At 47.6% G+C, this 12,822-nt stretch overlaps 1 protein-coding gene across 1 annotated transcript in view; it reads left to right on the top strand.

Moving 5' to 3' along the window:
* SMG1 (SMG1 nonsense mediated mRNA decay associated PI3K related kinase) overlaps positions 1 to 12,822 on the top strand; it is a 1,471,505-nt gene that overhangs the window by 905,750 nt on the left and 552,933 nt on the right. The gene's annotated exons all lie outside the window — the stretch shown is intronic.

Consider the following 12,822-nt stretch of genomic DNA (forward strand, 5'->3'; position numbering starts at 1 on the left):
AGTCTTAAAACTCAACTGCTTTCATGGAGGCACATCTTGAAATGAAACAAAAAGTGTCAAAGATCATAGTTTTCTGAATTAATCAAAGAGTTTATTTATTTTGAATTTTTTAACCTTCCTTTTTAACAAGAAGAATTTTTGAAAAATAATCAATTAATGGTAATTTTTAGAACAATTTTACCACACCATTCATTATAAAACATACTATTGTGCCGTGACATTCATTACCATACGTTCATACATTCACAACCTCACATATCCTGAGTATCTCACAAGCACACATATCCTAAATATCTAGTTGGAACATAAACAAAAAAATCTTTCTATTAGGACCACAGAGAGATTTTGAACATGATAATCTCTATATTAGTTTCTTTTTTTGAGAAAAGCGTTTTAGGAATTCTTGTGGTCTCTTCACTAGGTATACGCGTTTCGAGATCCCTTCTTTCCAGGGGCTCTCATCAGGACCTGTGGAGATAATAAAGCCTTTTTCAATATGCCAGGGAACCCCTGTCTTCTCTTATGAGCATACAAAACCCTTGTTTAAAAATTGAATTACCTCTAGTGAAATGCTGTAGATATCTGCCGCAAAATATGACCTGAGTAGAAAAAGGTGTACGAGTAGGTGTAACATCAGTCAAAGACTAAAAGAGACATTCCGAACTTACATTCAACTAAGCGGACTTACTTTGCAAGTTCTATTCTTGAGAGTTGACAGCGCACTATTTGAATAAAGTGGTGTGGTGACAGCTGAAAAAACGAGAGGAACCCTTTATATGTCTGATTCTCCAGTATTGGGGTGTCTTTCATAGATTCACATGCTTGAATATTCCCCGTCGTCGAAGTGGGAGTTCCACGGTACATAACAAAGCAATGTAGTAATAACATAAGCCTATTAGGCCTACAGGAAAGAAAAAACCATAGAGTTTTCATGGATAGACAACTTGTCACCTTTATAACATATCACTGTCGTTATGTTCTAGGTCAAATCCAGCCAATCAGGCGTCCGCACCCTCTAGAACCCTCTCCCCAGAGACTCAGGCTCTCAGATTTTCTACCGCACGTCGTGTGAAGGGAGTCTCCCTGAGCTTGCTCAGTTTTTTCATCTCATTTTTCACAGAGATTGAGTCTAGGATGTCTTCAACCAAGAAATCCCTCTTCAGACCTTGTGGTGATGAATATGAGGATGACAGATTTCGGCCTGCTCGCAGTCCTTCCGAGCTCTTGATTAAATGTCAGGACACTGATGATGATGAGGAGGATTTGCGACAAGAGGATCTCTCCTCTTATGACACGCATCCGGTTCCGCAACCTTCCATGGCACATTTGCCTTTAAGCCGGATTTCCAATTTGCAGTATATGCTTGATGATTACAATCGCCGTTTTCCACGGTCTGGGCATACCACTCCAACACCACAAACACCTCAACAATCTGTGTTTCATACGGAACCAGTAGTCACACCGACGCCAGTGACTCGTGAACAATCTCTTGGGGTTCCTCCTTTCACGCTTGAGGATGTTGTCGAGGACCAGGATGATGACGCTGACAAGGAGGAGGGTGAGGTGGACGATGCTTCCCTCCTTTCTGACTGGGACAACTATCAGATCCAAACACCTTCTCCCGCTGATCCCGCTCCTTTGGATTCTCCCCCAGTTGACATTGGTGGTTTCCATTTGCTCATGGAGAGAGCAGCTACAAGATTTCACCTCCCTATGACGACTAGAGAGGAAGATTGTTTTTTATATGACTTTAAGGACCAACCTCAAAAGCAGGTCCGCTGCATTCCAATCATTGATTTCATATGGCAAGAGGGCCTTAAAATAATGCAAACCCCTAACTCGATTCCAGCCATCCTTCCTAGGATCGACAAGCAATACAAGGCTCCTCCAAATTCTCCTGCCTGTTTGACTTCGCAAACGAAGCCTGATTCTATCATCACTCAGGCAGCCCAACGCCGATCCAGAAATCCTTCATCGCCTGTGTCGGCACCTCCAGATCGCGAAGGTCGCAGACTGGATGGTATAGGGAAAAAAATTTCCACTATGGCGGCGGCAACGGTACGCGCCGCCAATTCTTTGGCGATCTTAGGCCGCTACGATCGCCAAATGTGGTCGGACATTTCATCTTTGATCAATCTAATTCCCGAATCATCCAGACCAGAGGCTTTGAAGATTCTCCAAGAGGGAGAGAGAATTTCTTCGGAGATTATAGATTGCGCCATCGATGTGTCCTCTTCTGGCTTCCGTCTTTTGGCGGGCGCTGCAGTCCTCAGGCGTCAGGGCTGGTTACGGGCCACGTCCTTTCGTCAAGAGGTGCAAACGAAGATCCTGGACATGCCTTACGACGGCGAATCCCTTTTCGGCCAACATATAGATGATGCCCTTCAAGCAATCAAAAAGGACACTGACACAGCTCGTGCTCTAGGGTCTTTACAATTAAAAAAACAGCCATTTCGAGGCGCAAGAGGTCGTGGTTCCTCTTCTTCCTTTCGAGGCAATTCCAACCAGTACAGGCAAGGACAAGGCCGCTACTCCTCGCAGAACCAACAATCGTATCGGCAGCAAAATTCCTCCAATTACAGGCAATACAGAGGCAAATCTTCCTACAGAGGAAAGGATTCCTCAAAGAAACAATGACTCTCCTTACCCTCACTCACGGACTCCTCCAAAACTTGGAGGTCGAATCTCCCGCTTCTTCTGCAAATGGTCGCAAATCACCACAGATCGATGGGTTCTCGATCTTGTGCGCAGGGGACACGCTTTGGAATTCATAAAGATTCCTCCAAATACTCCACCAAGAGGTCCCCCTCCTGCACATTTGAAGGAGCTTTTGATTCAGCTAAACATCTTATTGAGAAAGGGCGCGATCGAAGTGGTGCCAAAACTACAGAAGGGCAGGGGGTTCTACTCAAGGTTTTTCCTTATTCAGAAGAAGTCGGGAGAATGGCGTCCCATTTTGGATTTGAGAGCCCTGAACAAATTTATCAAGACACAAACTTTTCGCATGTTGTACCTACAAGAGGTCCTTCCTCTTCTCTCTCACGGAGATTTCATGACAACCTTAGATCTATAAGATGCTTACTTTCATCTTCCCATCTTGCCAAGACACAGAAAGTTCCTCCGATTCAGGGTGGCCGGACGGGATTTTCAATTCAAAGTCCTGCCGTTCGGCCTTCGTTCTGCTCCCCGTGTGTTCACAAAAGTCCTTGCACCGGTGGCAGCTTACCTTCGCCTTCAGGGAGTCCAAATCTTTCCCTACCTAGACGACTGCCTTCTGAAGGCAAAGTCCTTCGAACTAGCGTCAACACAAACCCGGGTGTGCAGCTCCCTGTTCCAATCTCTGGGCCTCACGCTGAACTTGGAAAAATCTCAGTTGCACCCAGCTCAAAACAGACTGTTCTTGGGAGCCATTCTGGATACAACTCTAGGGAAAGCTTTTGTGTCGCACGAACGACAACGTCTTCGCAATCTAGCAGCCTCTATCCATCTAAAAGAGTTCGTTTCTGTCCGACAGTTGAAGTCATTCCTAGGGATGTTGTCCTCCTGCATTCCTCTAGTCCCTCACTGCCGCCTGAAGATGAGACCTGTCCAAGAAGAACTGGACAAGCAATGGGCTCAGGTCTCCGGCAATTTCAACGACCTAGTCAGAGTTACTCCTCGCCTCAGAAAGGCTCTTCTATGGTGGACTCACGAAGAACATGTCTCCTCGGGGCGTCCTTTTCTGGCGGACTCTCCACAATTCACCCTCACCACCGACGCCTCTCTCGAAGGTTGGGGCGCTCACCTGCAGGGTCTTACTGTCAAAGGCAGGTGGTCTGTTCATCAAAAGACAAGACACATCAACCTGTTAGAATTACTGGCCATCTTTCTGGCTCTGAAAGCTTTCCGAAGCATCATTTATGGAAGCACGGTATTGATCAGAACGGACAACACAACCTGCATGCATTATATCAACAAACAAGGAGGCACGAGGTCCGTTCTGTTGTCCCTTCAGACCCAAAGGATTTGGAATTGGGCGATTCAACACCACATCGCCCTCACTGCAGTCCATGTTCCGGGAGCGTCAAACATACTCGCGGATTCCCTAAGCAGATCCTCCACGACCAATCACGAATGGGAATTACACCAACCCATTCTGGATCGCATATTCCAGCTATGGGGTCCCCCGAATCTGGATCTCTTCGTAACCTACCTGAACCGGAAATGCCAGTTCTACGCAAGTTGGCTTCCCCAACCAAAGTCATGCGGGAATGCCTTTTTGATGAACTGGTCCAAAATTTATGCTTACGCCTTTCCACCGATACCTCTAGTCCCCAAGGTCCTACGGAAAATGAGGAGAGAACCCTGTCGGCTCATCTTAATAGCCCCCCGATGGCCTCGACAAATATGGTTCACGGAGCTGCTGCTTCTGTCTCAGTGCGACCCAATCATGCTTCGTCCTCTTCCGAATCTCTTGACCATGGAACACGGTCAAATTTGCCATCCCGATCCTGCGTCTCTACACTTAGCAGCTTGGAACCTGAGTACTTTGAATTTGTGAATATGGACATCCCTGTGGAATGCAGAGAAGTATTAGCAAAAGCTAGAGCTCCCTCAACTGTAAAAACTTACAAACTCAAATGGAAACGCTTTTGTTCCTGGTGCAGTGATGTCAAAATTCATCCTATCCATTCCAAGCCTGAACAACTACTACCTTTCTTTTTGCACCTCGCAAAATCAGTCCTGTCATATGCTACCCTTAAGGTCTTTTTAGCAGCGATCTCACGATTCCGCCAAGATGGCTCGAACTCCCTTTACTCGTCAAGAGTAATGAAACAATTCTTCAAGGGACTGTTTCGTACGTTTCCTCCGATACGTCGGCCTCCTCCTCCTTGGCATCTAAACATGGTATTGGCGCAGCTGATGAAATCGCCTTTCGAGCCTATACATAAGGCCAGCCTCAAACATGTCACCTGGAAGACTTCTCTTCTCCTGGCGCTTACATCCTCTCGCCGGGTCAGTGACTTGCAAGCCTTTACCATTAACCCTCCTTTTCTTCAATTTACTAAAGACTCTGTTCTGCTACGCACCAATCCGGCCTATATCCCGAAGGTGCCATCTGAATTTCACCTCAATCAGCCGGTTGTTTTGAAAACATTTTTTCCTAATCCTCAGACGTTTGCAGAAAAGTCACTTCATTCTTTAGATATCAAGAGATGTCTCAAATTCTATCTTCAGAGAACTGCTGCCATTCGAAAAACTGACCAACTCTTTGTCGCCTACGGGCGCATGCGGCAAGGTCATCCTGTCACCAAACCATCTATAGCACGTTGGATATCCTCTGCTATTGCCTTTTGCCATCAACAAGCTGGAAAACCTCTCGCTGCTGCTGTGAAAGCGCACTCCACAAGGAAGGTTTCTTCTTCCACTGCGCTGTTTGCTGGAGTTCCTCTTCAAGCCATCTGTAAAGCGGCGACATGGTCCAGCAGACACACCTTTACGAGACACTACTGTCTGGATGATGCAGACAACACGGATACAGCTGTGGGACAGGCAGTCCTTCGTAATCTTTTTAAATAAGGTGAGCCTCTGTTGCTTCCCTCCTCCTGCATACAAGGTACTTTTATTTCTTTAAATATTTATGTATAAGATGTTATAGATATATTTACGTATATATATATCTAATATATATAGATAGACATCGATTTTATGCATATAGTCTTTGCACTGTCTATACTACTATTTGGCTTCTTCTGTACCTTGTATTATTCTGCTACTACTGCTCACTACTCTTATTCAAGCATGTGAATCTATGAAAGACACCCCAATACTGGAGAAGAACAAAAGTTACTTACCTGTAAACTGTGGTTCTCCAGTATTGGTGTCTTTCATAGATTCACATGCGACCCACCCACCTCCCCTCAGAGGCTCTTCCTTGTATTTGACTTTATGTCACTCTTGTGCTACGAAAATCTGAGAGCCTGAGTCTCTGGGGAGAGGGTTCTAGAGGGTGCGGACGCCTGATTGGCTGGATTTGACCTAGAACATAACGACAGTGATATGTTATAAAGGTGACAAGTTGTCTATCCATGAAAACTCTATGGTTTTTTCTTTCCTGTAGGCCTAATAGGCTTATGTTATTACTACATTGCTTTGTTATGTACCGTGGGACTCCCACTTCGACGACGGGGAATATTCAAGCATGTGAATCTATGAAAGACACCAATACTGGAGAACCACAGTTTACAGGTAAGTAACTTTTGTTCTTCCATAGGACTTTTTGTGCAAACAAATCTCTATGCGAGAGTATGTCGGACTTCAACCAATTCAAGGCCATCACAAATGCGGCACCTGCATTTGCTGTGATTCTACAGAAGAAGGATCTCTCTTCGAACACAATTCAATTTTTTGGAAATATGAGGCATTCACAAATTGTAAAAGTAAATTTGTCGTCTATGGGATTCGGTGTCCCTGTAACCTACTATATATAGGTAAAACCAGCCAAGAAATTCGAATAAGAGTGTCCCAACACAAATCTCGAATCAATAAGAATGTACAATCAGCTCCATTGGTCGATCATTGGAAAAAGTACAATCATCAAATTAAAGACCTCAGATGGACAGTCATTTCAAAAGTTGTATGTGACGAAAGAGGTGGCGATTTGGAACTCAAATTATCTCGACAAGAAGCCATGTTGATATTCAACACTGCCATTAGCGGACTTAATGAACTTTCTGAACTATACAAGTTGAGCTAAATTCTTCATTCTTGGTGCCTTCACCACTTCCAAGAACGTTAATTAGCAAGAATGTCTTCCCACTGGACGACCAATACCCAGTTCACTCCATCCATTGATTCTTCACTATTTGTTCAGACCTTAAGTATCAATAAAGTTTTCCCATTAGATAACAGACAGTCAGCATTCTTATACTGACTCATCAGGTTTTATTCTACAACGAGGAGATATTACCAACAACACATGTTTTAAGTTCAACTATCGTAGTATCAGTGCAGACTCAGCTCGGTCTGCAAACAATAAATTAAGCTTATTTCTCTATACAATACAATTAAATCCTGCATTAATAATGAAGAAGTTTTCAGCTATTTTATTGGCTTCACATTGTCTTCAAACAGACAAGCTGTGCCGTTGAGAAAGCCGCATGCGGACATTTAATTATGAAGAGCTCAATTGCGTTGCGAAAAAATATCCTTTATTCCACTCGGAAGAATGCACATTTAAAAACAGCATGATGTAGTGAAAGTCTTTCTTCGATGCCAAGCTTCAGCATACACAAATACCAGATCATGTCATTCTACGTGATCGACGTCAGCGGCACTCGATCGGAAACTGACTTGAGACGAGGCGAAAATTAAGTTATGCTCCTGCCACATGGACTGAAAGCACTACAAAGCGCGTTCTATCATGTATTTATTAGCATTCTAACGGCACATCAACGTTTTTTCCTCAGGCTTTTATGGAATTCAAAAGTACGACCGACCTTAACAACACAAGGTATTTTTTCTGCATGACTTCTTTAAATACCGCGACACGGTTCCCACTCAAACACTAATGGTACGATAATTCCTTTCCAGCCCTTTTAGGACCGGTTGACATTAACTACAGCCACAATTAAAGAACAAATACGTACTCCTTCCGACTTTTAACAGAGGTACGATGTAATTTTGAATTATGATTGTCTACCGCTTTGCACAAAAAGTCCTATGGAATCAGACATTTAAAGGGTTCCTCTCGTTTTTTCAGCTGTCACCACACCACTTTATTCAAATAGTGCGTTGTCAACTCTCAAGAACAGAACTTGCAAAGTAAGTCCGCTTAGTTGAATGTAAGTTCGGAATGTCTCTTTTAGTCTTTGACTGATGTTACACCTACTCATACACCTTTTTCTACTCAAGTCATATTTTGCGGCAGATATCTACAGCATTTCACTAGAGGTAATTCAATTTTTAAATGAGGTTTTTGTATGCTCATAAGAGAAGACAGGGGTTCCCTGGCATATTGAAAAAGGCTTTATTATCTCCACAGGTCCTGATGAGAGCCCCTGGAAAGAAGGGGTCTCGAAATGCGTAGACCTAGTGAAGAGACCACAAGAATTCCTAAAACGCTTTTCTGAAAAAAAGAAACTAATATAGAGATTATCATGTTCAAAATCTCTCTGTGGTCCTAATAGAATTTTTTTGTTTATGTTCTAGCTAGATATTTAGGATATGTGTGCTTGTGAGATACTCAGGATATGTGTGGTTGTGAATGTATGAACATATGGTAATGAATTTCACGGCAGAATAGTATGTTTTATAATGAATGGTGTGGTAAAATTGTTCTAAAAATTACCATTAATTGATTGTTTATTTTTCAAAAATTCTTCTTGTTAAAATGGAAGGTTAAAAAATTCAAAATAAATAAACTCTTTGATTAATTCAGAAAAATATGATCTTTGACACTTCTTGTTTCATTTCAAGATGTGCCTCCATGAAAGCAGTACAGTACTAGCGTTTTTTTTGTTACATATGATTAGAGGCCCAGCTTTACTGTCTCTGGCCCACCTCTTGTGTTTGACTAGACTAATACTAAAGCACATGCATGTAAAAAGGTTTAACTTTATTGCTGTTTTTGCAGATCCAGTAACCGGGCGGGGAACATTTTGAGCAGAATGTCACTGACTTGTTCCTGTGGGAACTGCCCCCAAGAGGTATTAGTAGGGGCAATACTACAACTGAACTTGTACAGCTACTCGTTGAGGCAGCAGGCCTGACTCCGAGCAGAGTTCAGACCCTGTAGAGGAGGTGACTCTGTTCATCTGACAAACAGTGGCGTGCCTGACGTTTCTAGAATAACTGGACAAAAGTAGCAGAGAATGTTTGGTTATTGAGAAGAGTGTGCTTAAAATCTTAAAAGGGGGGACAGAAGAGCGGACAATCAAGTTGCACACCATTGACTGAATTGTGCTAAAAAACATGCTTCTCTCTGACCAGCTTCTGGTTCTTTCTAGTGGGTCCTCTTCAGAACTCTTTTTTCTGTTTGTTGTAAAAGCAATGTTGCAGTGGATAACTTGAAAAACTGCTCTGGACTGGGGACAGGCGGGCTAGTGTGTGCATGGGGATTGGGTAAGGTTATATTTTTCTGCCATCCTGTTTGGGACTGTTAGCAGAATAAATGCGTGAAAACCTCAATAAGAACAGGTAAGCCAATAATATGATCCTTGAACTCTGCACATATCAGTGCCCTAATATTCTCATTTTCCCGCCAAATGATCAAACGATGTAGTAAAGGCCTTACTAAATACCGTAGTAAAGGCCTTACTAAATACCTTTACCCATTGAAGGAAAACGATTCAGACTGCATCTCATGACAATCTTGATCACATCCTCCCTAAAGATAAGAACAAATCCCCAAATGTACTTTAGATGTTATAAAAAATGATCCAAGCTTAAAAGTTAGACAACATTTAAATTTACCAAAGATGAGTTGTTTGAACTTCTGAATTCAATATCTGAAAGAAACACGTTAGTTAGATTCCTCACCTTAGAATATCCCCAGGCGTCAGGCTGGATCCGGAAAGATTTTTGTAGCAATACCCCTTGCGCGTCGCTAGGCGTCGTCTGCTGCTCCGCGTCCGTCGTTGGCGTCGTGCGCCGGAATGACGTTCTCAGAGTACTTAGACGCCGCCCTCGCGCGCTGACGTCAGTTGTTCTTTTTTCCGCGCCAGACAGCGCCGATCCGGGAAGAGCTTACCCCTTAGTCACTTTTTTACTAAACTTTTTTGACTCTTTTTGGTCTTCTGTCGACTCTACTCTGGTGCCGGTAGGATGCCTGGGTTTAAAGCCTGTGACCCCTGTCATCGACTGATGTCGGTGACGGACCACCATCGCCGGTGCCTTTACTGCCTGGGGGCCGACCACGACGTGAAGTCGTGCCTCGATTGTCAGGCCTTGACCTCGAAAGCTAGGCGGGAGCAGTCCCGTAAGCTTCTTGAGCTTCGGCACACGGCTCCGCGCCGTTCACGTTCCTGGCCCAGGAGGAGGTCCAAGGACAGGTTGCGGAGCCGCAACCACCACCATCATCGCTCGTCGGGCTCGAAGTCTTCGGGTAAGTTGAAGCGATCAAAGAAGTCCAAGAGGCGACACCGCTATTAGGACTCCCCTCGCCGGTCGCGCGATTCGGCCGAGGGTCAGGGTGGTCCCACCCCCGCGGCTCCATCAGAGCTGCAGGAGCCGCGTTCGTCTCCATACCCGCCGGTCCCTGGGACTGGCGCGACTCCGGCGGAGGTCAGCCGGCGCCGGTCGACCTCACGACGCCTCCTCCGCTGACACCAGTTCTGCCTCTGGCGCCGTCCACGGAGGACTAAGTTCCCCGGTTTAGTCCAGGCCCGGCGCCGCTCGACGCCGCACCCGACGCCGATGGATGAGCATTTCATCTACTGCCCGGCTCCGATCATTCCTCTGTTTATCAGGAATCGGATGACGGGAGCGACTGGGAGGAGTCTGAGGACCCTATGGCCAGACAGGCCCAAACTTTCACAGGACTGGGCAGACGAACTGGGGGATGCCAGTGGTCTGGACACCTCCCCGGACGCTGGTTTCATCTCTCCTCCGACTGTGGCCTCGGAGGAAGGTGCAGCTTTCTCAGTGCTGCTGCGCAAGGCGGCCGAAGCCCTTGGGCTCGAGTTGCCTGCTGTGGCCGTGAGGACTAACATCCTCACAGAGGTGCTTCAACCGTCAGCAAGCTCCACAGAGCCTCTGCTGCAGTTCAATGAGTCCCTCATAGACGTTCTGCAGGGAACTAGGTCCAAGCCCTCCACAGTTCCTCCTGTGGATCGGAACGTGGCCCGGCGCCACCGGCCTGCTCCGGGCGACCCCAGTTTCCTGTCCCAACACCCCACCCCCGAGAGTCTGGTTATCCAGGCATCAACTTCCCAATCCTCCTTCCCGTCCGCTCCTCTGGATCGGGAATCCAAGAGGTTGGAGCAGTTTGGAAAGAAGCTGTTCTCTTCCCTGAGTTTGGGCCTGCGGTCTTTGAACACCGCTTGCCTCTTGGACCGTTTCTCCCACTCTCTGTGGGATGCGGTGGAAGACGTGCTGCCCCTGTGCCCGGAGGAGGCCCGGACACGACTCACCCAGGCGCTTGCTGACGGGCGAGATGCAGCACGGCATGCCATACGGTGTGGACTAGACACCACGGACTCGCTGGGTAGGGCGATTTCCACCACGGTGGCGCTCTGGCGCCACGCCTGGCTGCGGTCCACGTCTTTATCGGGGGATGTCCAGAGTACCCTCATGGATATGCCCTAGGATGGCACTCGCCTTTTTGGTGAGAAGGCGGATAGTGCGCTGGCTCATTTCAAGGACTCCCGGGCTACGGGCCAGTCCTTGGGTCTCTCGGCCCGCGGCCGCAAACTTCCGCCTTTCGTCCCTTTCGTGGCCATGGAAGGGGCGCCTCCTCACGTCCGCCTACCCACCGGCCGCAGATCCAACCTGCACGCGGACGTGGATTCCGCCGAGGCGGTACTGGAGGACAACGTGCCGGTCAGTCCACATCCACCCCGGCAGCATCCGCCTCAAAGCCCTCCTAGTCCGAGCTTTCGCCATCACCTGCTCCACTGGCGATCCATCACATCGGACAGGTGGGTGCTGCAAATCGTACGAAGGGGCTACTCCCTCCCCTTCGAGACGACACCTCCAGCCATGCCACCGCAGTGCCACCGTATGTCTGGGGATCACTTGAATCTTCTGCGGGAGGAAGTTACGGCCCTCTTGGCCAAAGAGGCCGTCGAGCGCGTTCCTGGTCCAGAAGTAGGTCGTGGTTGCTATTCCCACTACTTTCTGGTTCCCAAGAAGGGCAAAGGGGGCCTATGCCCTATCTTGGAACTCAGGAGCGTCAACGCCTTCCTCCGGAAGAAACGGTTCAAGATGCTCACTTTAGCTCAGGTTCTGGCTGCCCTCGACCCTGGAGACTGGATGGTAGCGTTGGTCTTGCAGGACGCCTATCTTCACATCCCCGTCCTGCCGGCCCACCGGCGTTACCTGCGGTTCACGGTGGGTCAGGAGCACTTTCAGTTCACCGTGCTCCCCTTCGGCCTCACCAGTGCCCCTCGGGTGTTCACGAAAGTGATGGCGGTGGTCGCAGCTCACCTGCGCAGATCAGGGGTTCCAGTCTTCCCCTATCTCGACGACTGGCTGTTGAAGGCGGGGCTCGCCCCAGCAAGTCGTCTCCCACCTCCAGACTACAGCCGACCTCCTGCATTCGCTGGGGTTCTCCATCAATGTGCCGAGGTCTCACCTGAGTCCCTGCCAGATGCTCCTCTTTATCAGAGCAGTTCTAGATTTGGTGCAGTTCCGGGCCTATCCTCCGGAACAAGGGTTCCGGGATATTCAGGCTCTGATCGGGCGGGAATCCAAGAGGTTGGAGCAGTTTGGAAAGAAGCTGTTCTCTTCCCTGAGTTTGGGCCTGCGGTCTTTGAACACTGCTTGCCTCTTGGACCGTTTCTCCCACTCTCTGTGGGATGTGGTGGAGGACGTGCTGCCCCTGTGCCCGGAGGAGGCCCGGACACGACTCAACCAGGCGCTTGCTGACGGGCGAGATGCAGCACGGCATGCCATACGGTGTGGACTAGACACCACGGACTCGCTGGTTAGGGCGACTTCCACCACGGTGGCGCTCCGGCGCCACGCCTGGCTGCGGTCCACGTCTTTATCGGGGGGATGTCCAGAGTACCCTCATGGATATGCCCTTGGATGGCACTCGCCTTTTTGGTGAGAAGGCGGATAGTGCGCTGGCTCATTTCAAGGACTCCCGGGCTACGGGCAAGTCCTTGGGTCTCTCGGCCC

This window comes from Triturus cristatus, chromosome 10 (genome assembly GCF_964204655.1).
Source record: "Triturus cristatus chromosome 10, aTriCri1.1, whole genome shotgun sequence".
Lineage (NCBI taxonomy): Eukaryota > Metazoa > Chordata > Amphibia > Caudata > Salamandridae > Triturus > Triturus cristatus.